This window comes from Saccostrea cucullata, unplaced genomic scaffold, assembly GCF_032062105.1.
Source record: "Saccostrea cucullata isolate Sc308-1 unplaced genomic scaffold, CSIRO_AGI_Scuc_v1 ctg13629, whole genome shotgun sequence".
NCBI lineage: Eukaryota > Metazoa > Mollusca > Bivalvia > Ostreida > Ostreidae > Saccostrea > Saccostrea cuccullata.
This window is the reverse complement of record NW_026920453.1, coordinates 1-11,334: the sequence shown is the minus strand read 5'-3', so window position 1 is coordinate 11,334 and position 11,334 is coordinate 1. Positions and strand designations below refer to the sequence as shown.

Here is an 11,334-nt window from a genome sequence, read left to right as displayed (position 1 = left end):
ACCCCAGTATACCAATTCCGAGTCGGCGTCGGGACAACTCTCTCTTCCCCATCAAACGAAAGTAGCCCCACCAATGGCTGAAATTAAATGTTGAAGGATTCGTTGTTCAAACAAAAAAAAATTTAAAATCTGAAACATTTTAATACATTATGACTAGTAGTATAATCCTGTTTTGTAAAAATCTGTTGAGAGAGCCATAACACCAATTTTTCAAACCAATTTATATATTCCTTATCAATTCCCGCTTCAGAAAGTAGGAAGGGTGTATAGTGATCGGAGTCTCCGTATATGTTACGAGAGTGCGTTTATTCGGTATTTTTCATGCCAAGATTGTTGCTTTATTCGGTACTTTTTGCTTATTGGGTATACCCAATAAGAAGTTTCGCTGAATATGCTTAAAACACCCTAATTGCGTATTTGCAGGTTAGTACCCAACAAAACTTGGACACGACGATTTGTCCAAAAAAGTGTCTAAAAAAGTTGCCTTCACGGACGCACCGTGTTTTTGTTGTTTCAGTTTTACATTCGGAACTCTAAATTCTCGAGAGTTCCGAAAATCAACTTCCGTTGATCCTGATCATAACAACGTTTGTTTTCATGGGAAAAAAATATGGCGACTAAGAAACACTTAATGTCAACAAGATTTTCTGATTGACAAGAGAAAAGGTAAGTTTATTCGATTAATATTTATCCATTGCTGGGTTCTTGTTTAAGGAAAATAGATTTTAATTTAATTTTGAAAACAATTGTGCATAAAATTAAAATAGATATATCGGAACAATTAATCTGAGTTGCAATTGTTTGTATTTTGAATTTTCTCTGTCTTTTTAACTCTCTTGAGGGCGAGAAGTATTTAGTAAACGATCGTATATTATTAGATAATCTTAAATAAATCGAATGTGTTTATTATTTAATTTTATATCATAACCAACTAAGTATGTTCTGACAATGTATATTGAAAAGGGAAATGAAAATTTTAACAATCGTGTGTTCATAAATCAGCTGTAAATTATCGGTTCATGTACACAGTATTACAATCAATCGCAAATTGAGCTGAGATGATGATAAATGGGATAATTGACAACAACTAAATAATTGTATGTAAGTTTATCTCATCTGATATGTAACTTAAGAGATTCATTGTATTACCATGAAAAACTTTCAGTCAAAACAGTGCTTCTCTTTGTCTTTGATTTTGACGGAGTGTCTGCTTTAGTTTGATATTTTTTAGTTATTGTTTTTGGCATTTGTTTTAATTAATTTTAAACAATACTGAAATTGATATAGGGCTACTATACCTATTTCACATGATGGGTGTGTAATTTCATGTAGCATCGCGCTACACCTGGGGCCTACATTTTTGAGGATGGGGCTAGTGATTTTTTTTTTGCACTGAGGAATCCCCTTGGGCTATAAGGAATTTTAAAATACACATGTAATACATGAAAAGCACCACCGGTATTTTGCTATTAAATTCCCTAATATGGAAATATTTCAGACATCATGCTAATATTATGCATAAATCTTTACAACTGCATCCATTTTGCAGTACTACAAAACTTATTGACTTTAAAACGATCTTTTATTTCCTAATTTGAATTCCCCCTTTCCTTTGTTTAATATAGCAATATTTGCTTGTACATATATGCCTCGCAGATATCTCATCATTAAATTGTATACATCCACTCAATCAGCTCAATGATAAGTGTCATGCAATTATGTAGCAATTTTTTAAAGCCATATATGGCGTAACTGATCAAAAATATATTTTTGAAAAATACAAAATTAAGTAAAGAAATATAGTTAATAATTTAAATTAAAGCTTATCATACAATTCGGAGCGTGGAGAACACCTCGTTTTATCTAATAATACGATTTTATCTTCTCTGTAATGTGTTTTTTAAAGCTTTTGTATTTTCTTCCAAGTCGGAGAAAATTCTGAGAATCCAAATTAAATTTTGATATCTTTATAACGCAATTGATTTAGATTTTGTAATTTATGGAAAATTTCTTTCTTTATCATGTTTATATAAAGTAATGATACACATAATAAGTTCTTATAATTTTAGTCTCGTAATTATCATTGTTCATATGCCATATATGGCTTTAAATGATTCAAGATGAAAACAAAATTATTTTTGCTTTGTTTTAATTAGACGAACTAGTGAATGACCAGAAAAGGAATATTCAAAATCTTTTTTTTTATATTTTTTTTAAATCATCAATTTATATATGATTAAATTTAACTAGCGAAAATTAAATTTAACTTTGTTTTTAAAAGAATCATCTGTAGTTAATACCCTGACTTTTTTTTCACGATGAACTTTTTTCAATGTTACTTTTTAATTTTTGCCTCTGTATTTGGGCTTGTCACTTTTTACTCGGGGATTGTAACTTTATTGCCACCAAGCTGTGGATTAGTACTTGATTTCCTTTATTGCACAGCGATGGCTTTAATTTGATAGCACAAAAAGCTAAACAATGGAAATTAAAACCATAATTATGTTCATTGAGGATTTTCAATTTATAACAGGTCAAACAGGAACTTCAATAGTGAACATTGCAGAGAACACACCCATCAGAAGATGACACTCAGAAATAGGACAATTGTAAGTAATCACTAAAATGAACAGGAATACTTCATGCCAACCATAAAATTTTCAGAGACATTTTTGCTTCTTAATTTAGATGAGATAGAATGAAAAACTTGTACATACTACATAACTACTAGGCAACTAACTTTTAACTGCAGGAAAGCTTTTGGTATGTGCAATACAGCTACATAAAACCTCTTTAGTATTCATGTTAAGTTTGAGAAAGTACCTTAGTATTTTTTCTAGTGTTTGCAAACCTTTTCATGCACACTAGCTGTTTGCTTGTTTGTACTATCATTTTATTTTAAATTCTTCGGATGCCCTTTACCATTGCCAGTTTAGAATCATTTGTTTTAAGGGCATCTGAGGGTTGGTTTCCAGAACCATATTAATTCTAAATTAAATACTGGGATACTATACGGTCAAAGGTTATGTTAATACATATATAACATTTTGTTCTGATAGAGGTGGCATACAGGAAAAGAAACAATACTAGATATCACTTTAAAGGAATAAAACAGCTTCATCTTGTAGAGGTATTTTTTTAAGGATCACTACTTCATGTCTGATGTGCTGAAAGTTATTCATAATCTGTTTGACTGTAATTTTTCATATTTTCAACTTTTATCCAGCTTAGTCAATTTTAATGAAATTTTGTGCAAAGCATACCCAAGGAAGAAGGGATGGAGTGTCAAGTGTGTCTCTGTCCCTGTCAATATAATTTCAAAGCAGTTAGTAAGGTTTGGGTCAATTTTAAATCCTCCTTAGCAGACCCATTGGGCTAAAAACAATACTAATGTGAAAGCTTTATCATTAAGTGTAGAGATGTTTTTGAAGATTATGTACCCCTAATGTACTGATAGTGTTACATTAGAAGTCAAAAATTTGCAAGGAATAGGTGTAAAGTCTTTTTTTAAAATCTCCTTCTTTACAATCAGAAACTAAAATACTGTCTAATTAATATGCGACATCGTTTTGTGTGTTGAATGATGATTCCATTTTGATTTAATTATGACAGAAGGGGTAGGATGAAAATGCAGTTAGACATAGATGAAAAAAAAAGAGTTGATAGAATTTAGTTTTTCTTCCATTTTATTTATCAATACATATTTCTGAGTAAATAATATAGTTCTACTTCTTCTTTGGGTTTGATCAACATAAAGGGTGATCTTGCTGTAGTAAAAAAAAACATGTTTTATATGGCAAAGAAATGCCTTTATCTAATTGCAGAATGAATAAAATGGACAGAGGCAGAACTGAAGGAGATGCATGAAATGAGGAATATTTCAAAGATTGCCTGAGACTAACCACTGCTACTGGATAAACATATGGCAATATAAAAGACCCTGAAGAAGAAAGTATTGAACAGAAACAAAAATAAAACCATTTTGACATTTATTGAAATGTAGGATCAAAGTCTTACATGTAAAATTTGGGCATGTAAAGACTTTTCTCTAGCTCTAAGTCTAAGACTTGTAACAGTGATGATTTGATTTAATATCTTTATCCCGATTTGTCGAAAAGATTTGGACATAGTGATCAATTATTTTAAAGTTTTGATACAATGAATTCATTCATTGTACTTGTAACTGTGTTTTCTGGTGCGGCACTGTTTTATCGGCTTCAAAACTAAGTTTGTGATTTCCAAACCCGATTAATGAGATCATGAAATATTTTTTAACATCGGTGACTATTTAATCCATTCTTTTACATCTCAGAAGTATTTTTATTATTGCAGGGAAAATATGCATTGTACATGTATCTGTAATAAATAGGATTATGGAAATTTTCCATATAATTCAACAAAATCTTAGCAACTGAAGGCAAATATTTTATCAAGGGTGTGATCTATTTATCAATATGATTTTCAGCATCTTGCTCTACCTGTAATGACTTGCTCCAAGTTCCAATATTTAAATTTAAATTTTGCACACATGGTTATAAAATTCTTCAAATGCCAAATAGTTTAGGCACAAAATGCTTATATATTTGCTATCATTTGTAAAGTGTACACTTAATGAGATGTGGAATGTTAGAATTAAAGTATTAAATATGTTTCGGACTTATGTATGTTTATGCAGATAAATTTGAATTCAACTAGGGAAGGTAAATGTCATACTTATTGGGTTTGAAATCTAATGCAAGAGTAAAAATATCCAAGACAAATTTGACAATTTTAATTAAGGGCATAAGGTAACCCAAGAAGAATTGGACAGGTAAACATCACCTGTTGGGTTTTATTCTAATGTCAGGATGTAATATCCAAGAAGAGTTGAACCAATGTCCAATACCTATTGGGTTTTCTTTCTTATGAAAAAAATTGAGTAACCCAAGAAGAATGTCCAATACCTTTTAGTTTATATACTATTGAAGGGATGAAGATATCCAAGAGGAATCGGACAGGTGTCCATTACATGTTGGGTAGTATTCTGATGAGAGGATTCTTAAGAAACCCAAGAATTAGACAAGTGTCCATTGCCTGTTGGGTAGGATGTAGATATCCAAGAGGAGTTGGACGGATGTCCATTATCTGTTGGGTGGTATTCTGATGAAACAATTCAAGAAACCCAAGAAGAAGAATTGGACAATTGTCCATTACCTGTTGGGTGGGATGTAGATATCCAAGAGGAGTTGGACAGGTGTCCATTACCTGTTGGGTTGTATTTAATGAAGAGATTTAAGAACCCAAGAATTAGACAAGTGTCATTTGCCTGTTGGGTGGGATGTAGATATCCAAGAGGAGTTGGACGTATGTCCATCACCTGTTGGGTAGTATTCTGATGAAACAATTCAAGAAACCCAAAAAGAATTGGACAAGTGTCCATTACCTGTTGGGTGGGTTGTAGATATCCAAGAGGAGTTGGACAGGTGTCCATTACCTGTTGGGTTGTATTTTGATGATGCAATTCAAGAAACCCAAGAATTAGACAAGTGTCCATTGCCTGTTGGGTGGGATGTAGATATCCAAGAGGAGTTGGACAGATGTCCATTACCTGTTGGGTGGTATTGTGATGAAACATTTCAAGAAACCCAAGAAGAGAATTGGACAAGTGTCCTTTTCCTGTTGGGTGGGATGTAGATATCCAAGAGGAGTTGGACAGGTGTCCATTACCTGTTGGGTGGTATTTTGATGAGGAGATTCAAGAAACCCAAATAGAATTGGACAATGTACACATGTCCAATTGTTCTTGGATATTTTAATCATTTCATCAAAATACAACCCAACAGGTATAGGACACCTGTCCAATGCCTGTTGGATACCTTCATTCTGTCCAACATGTAATGGACATTTGCTTATTGGTAATGACTCAAAAAGGTTTCTCCTTAAATACTTAATTTTGTTATTCAAGAAAGGTTGAACAGAGTCTGAGATGTGTTGAGTTGTGTTTTCACAATTCAGTTTTTTTGCACTTAGGTTTTCATGTATTTTAATATCAGTTATTTTGAAATATACAGGTGTATATCCTTGTTGCTAAGAACAAATTAGTTAGGTGTTACAATAAAAGAGCTATATCACAGAAATTGACAAAAATATGAGTTCAAAACCAAAGGTTTTTAGTCTTGTCTGAATTTACCAGCAAATATTAAATATATAATAAATTTAAATGAATAAAAAGCAATAAGAAAAACCCAATAAAATACGGACACGAGGATTAATATCCAATAAGATTTGAACAGTAACTACCCAAATAATACTCTCTCGTGTGTACACTTTTTTTGTATCCAATAAGCAGTATCCAATAGGACTTGGACTTGAGGTACCCAATATATAACCAAATGTGTGTTTGTCCGTCTGTCCGTACGTCCGTCTGTTACGCTTTTGGGTATAGCCTTCTCTTTTTCCGCAACTCATTATTTACCACTGAATGAAATTTAGGAAACATTCACCGAATCTGTGTTACATAGTGCCATTGTGCACCTCCTATTTCACTTTTTGATCCGACACATATTTTGGGTTTCCAAGAGCAAAACATGGACACTGCCATTCTGTCTATAATACTGAAGGATACATATATACCAATGTCTTATGCGCAACTCCTCCATACCACTGAATAAAATTTAATGATACTTTCACAGATTCTTCGTTACATAATGCCATTATCCACTTCTTATTTTACTTTTTAATCTGACATTTATTTTGTGTCTGTCTCCCAGATCAATACATGGACTTTGTCATTATAACCATATGGGAGGCGGGGGTATCATTTGGTGAGCTCAGTGCTGACAGTCCCTCTAGTTTTAGCTTTGTAAAACAGAGCTTTAACGTACAGCCACTTAACAAGGCCGAGTCTGATTCGAATGCGCATGACTTTTACGCAGCTTTTTAATTTCATGCCGTCCTAATTATAAGTGCGACAGTACACTTTCCACAAATATTGTGATATTAATATAAAATTAATAATATCTGTCAGGCCTACTCGTATGAAAGTGTTATTTTTCGTCAATAATTTGGAAAAAACACTGAAATGGCTCTAACGACATCACTGTTTTCCGATTTTGTAAGCAATGCACGACGGTGAAGAATGACACATGACTCGCTTATATGTTCGCAGACGTCCATTGATATTATACTATAAACTGTTAACAGAACATCAAAGGAAGCAAACTAGCAATCTAAATATTGCTATTTTCACCCAAAAAATTATCTGCGCCGATAATTTATCTGCACCGATATGTATTTATACCACAATATGGCAATTTTAGAGGTATTACCAGATAGCAGCACACCGTTGGCCCAATCTTGCATTATGGTTGTATTATCGCTGGTGGTATACCTTTATTGGGCCATCGGTGGTCCAACATGGAATATTGATAGTTGGTGATGTTTTATGGGGCCACTCTTGGGCTAACTTTTGGGGTTATATCATAAAAGTGTTGTAATGAGAGAGAATATTTGTTGAGGGATTATCATCAGCCCTTAGTTGGCCCAATACCATATATCTGGCTGAGCATCATGGGTTGATAACATCCGGGCTACTTGTAATATCTGCGCCATTTTTCACCTTACACCTTAAGATTTCCTCGTTTGTTAACTCTTTACTGGGAAAAGTAACAAATGTATTTAAGTACCAAATACTACAATTTTAGAGAGTGTTCGATAAAACAGAGCAACTGGAAATTCTAAAAACAAAGATATTGAGAAAAATATCGAAGAATGACTAAGGTATTCCAAGGACAGGGATGGTGGAGGAAGATACGGACAGACAAGAAAAGAAGAGAGGAGGAGGAGACTCGGGAGAGGGGTCACATGGAAAGTGGCAGTGCTTAACTTTTTTCTGTTATATTTAAAGTTCTACCCTTTTGTGTGTCTATTTGTCGGCAACGTACACGTTGCAGATGCAAGAAACATTATTTTGTTTAAGTAATCCCTACGGCGGGATTCATTTTAGTATTATTTATCAAACGACAAGAGAGCTTTGATTTTTAGACGTGCTTATTGATACCTGCAATTTACTGAACTTGTGCATTCACATCATATAATCATACATGCTACAAGTGAGTGTCAACTTTTTGTTCTTTATAAATGTTTTCATCATGAACTGAACAATAAAATATGTTACAATTTAATTTCATTTTTTCTCAGGTTTTTCTTTTTCATTAATGTAGAGCTAATTACAATGCATTACTTGTTGATTGTAATCCTGTGAGATATACAACTGGCCAACCAGTGAAGAGCAATTGAGTTATCCTGATGGAGACGCAATAAGATACAGAACACGTTGGCCCAAAAACAATGTTTGCCTTATATTGAAAGAATTAGTGGCCTAACAATGACTCAATAATATCCGTTCCATTGGTTCAACAATAAGCAAACAAGTTGGTATGATTAGGGGCCGATGAGCAAATTACCGTTGACCCAACATTAATTGCTTACAATGGCCCAACTGTACAAAACTGACGTATGCTCAATATTGAAAGAATACATTGGTGCAACAGTGACCCAATACCGTCTGTTGCATTCGCCCAACAAATAAGTCAACAAGTTGGTCTGATTAAGGCTCGATTACTAAATTACCGTAGTCCAACATTAATTGCTTACAATAGCCCAACTGTACAAAAACAATGTATGCCCAATATTGAAAGAATACATTGGTCCAACAGTGATCCAATATTGTCTGTTGCATTGGCCCAACAATAAGCCAACAAGTTGGTCTGATTAAGGGCCGATGAGAAAATTACGGATGGCCCAATGTTAAATGCATACGGTGGCTCAACATAACGAGCATTGTTGGCCTAACAAAGGTCCAATATGTATGTTTGTTATTATATTTCTTTTACAGCTTACTAGTTATTTGTTTAAAAATACAAAGTGTATAAATTTGACGACTTGTAGCTTGAAATCTTTGCAATTCTTGCAATAGAATTCTGTAAAAAAAAAATTTCAGATTATTTTTATTCTTTATATTCACAATCTGGCCTTAGCAAGAAATAATAAAAAATAATCATAATCAGTTTATAATAAAAATAGTGAACTACCGGTGGTATTAGGAAGAGGGTTATTTATTTTTTAAAATATATAACGGCAAGTACCTCTGATATGAACCTGTCAGCACCATACACACTGTCCAAGTCACTGATAGATTTACAGAATTGGATTGCAGTGATTTATTTATGATTATTCCTTTAAATTCTTCAGATAAAGTTATCAAATCTGTTACTATAGGTACTACATATGTATTTGAAAAATGTCGGAAATGAAAACAAAAAAATGTCGGAAATGAAAAGTTGATAATTACCAAAAATTCCGGAAATGAAATGCAGCCGTTTATATATAGGTTTTTTTTTCTAGCTGCAATTATGTAGCCCTCTCCCCCTTCTCCATTAAAAACAATAGGAGAGGGCTACATTATTGCAGCTAGTTTTTTTTTCTGGAATGATATCTAATTAATATATTTGTTATAGGTTTTCAAATATAAAAAGTTTGAATAATCCTAATTAAAACGCACCTTTAGAATTGTTGGCCCTCAAAGTTTCCACTTCCCTTGTCAAAGACTGGATTTTAGATTCCATTTCCTGAAGCCGATTTTCAAAATATTGAGGATCATTTATCAGTAAGCGTTTCTGATCCTCGGATTGAGTGCAAACAAAATTCAGAAGGATGAACACCACAGCGTAGAAGAGGAAATTTCCAGACATATTGCTTAAAATATTGTCTCTTTAGTTCCTTAGATTGAGAGAATTCATCCTTATCTTTTTAAAGTGCATTCAGTTATAATAACAATGAAGAAACTTTTCATAAAAAGGACAGAAGTTTGAAAATATTTAAAACACAATGTAACTTAATTTAAACGTTTATGATAGTAAAGATATATGAATCAAACATACCCGTTTTATTTTACTTCTTTATAAATATTGCTCGTAAAATAAAATGTTCAGAAAGATGGTGAAAAAATAACATCATAATTTATATAAATTATTAAAACACATCTTTTCAAGGAATCATGGTTAAATAAAGCAACTACGGAATATTTTGGAATTTTGTGTATTGTTGCGTCTCGAATATGTTTAGCCAATAATTGTTTTTCGAGCTTTGCTCACAGGTGCTTGAGGACAGGACCCCCCCTTTCGATATAGACCCTGGGATTTTTCGACTTTTTTATCATATTAAATAATCTTTCATTGACATATTTGTGATAAGATCTTTACAAACAAATCGAAAAATTACCTAAAACAAACGTTCTACAAAATCTACCCTACATTCTATGTATAAAAATCAACATATAGAGAGAGTGGGGTTGAAATTTTTATAAAATGTTAGTTTAAACAATTTTTCTGAATTGATAGGATAGATTATATCACAAATGTGTCATCAATATGAAAAAAGTCTAAAAGGCCATGGGTTCTACAGTTGGGGGGGGGGTCCTGTCCTCAAGCACCTGTGGCTTTGCTGTGTTTCAACGATTTTATTTTGACTTCTCTAACAGATTTTATTTAATCAAAAAAAAAAGGACTGCTCCAATAAAACTCATTTGATAATCACAATTTGTAAGCATTACAGTGTATGCTACTTCTAGTCCAGTATATGAAGGATATGGAGATAACGAACAGTATTCAATATCAAAGTTCATAAAACAATACAGAATAGGTTTAAACTTCATTAAAACATCAGAGGTGGGATCAGTCCCCTGCCGACTGGTCACACCCGCAGTGTGCTGCTTGTCACGATCGGGAAAGAACGGAAAAATCACTTTCCACCAATTTGTTTTTAGCATCTATTTCTTCGACGATTAATTATATCTCTAAAAGAGTATGCATTTATGAAAAACATAGAGATTTGGTCGACGCTAACGCAAATAACTATTTTTTTTCTCAGACTCGATCAAACAGACAGGATTTCAGTGATATAATAGAATTTATGAGACAACAATACCAAATGTACAATTATACAGTTCAATAGCAACAATTCGTATAAAGTATGTTTAATTATCTTCAACAGGAGCACTATTGGGGAATGATATTTTTAATTTGGACGACTGTTGTTTGTTTTTAGGTGGACCTCCAATTTTGCGCATTGGTAATCCATCTCGACTAAACAAAGGGAAATAACTGGGTGAATTAGTTGTTCTCTGAAACCCTGCAATCGGTTCTCCCGCCAGTTTCGTCACCGGTGCCGTGTTTACCGGTTTCACAGGGGGCTTTTCCTCAGATGGAATATCAAACTGCACTCTGAGGGGACTTCGGGAAGTTACAGCCTGTGGCTTCCGTTCTGGATAGTTACTGCTGCTGAGAACATTTTGTC

General features: G+C 33.3%; 1 long non-coding RNA gene across 1 annotated transcript; it reads left to right on the top strand.

The window, feature by feature from the left end:
* The first annotated feature begins 548 nt into the window (after positions 1-548).
* LOC134249214 (uncharacterized) lies at positions 549-3,934 on the top strand. Its single transcript, XR_009988230.1, has 3 exons — positions 549-666; positions 2,534-2,609; positions 3,825-3,934. It is a non-coding gene; the product is annotated as an uncharacterized LOC134249214 (long non-coding RNA).
* The last annotated feature ends 7,400 nt before the right edge of the window (positions 3,935-11,334 follow it).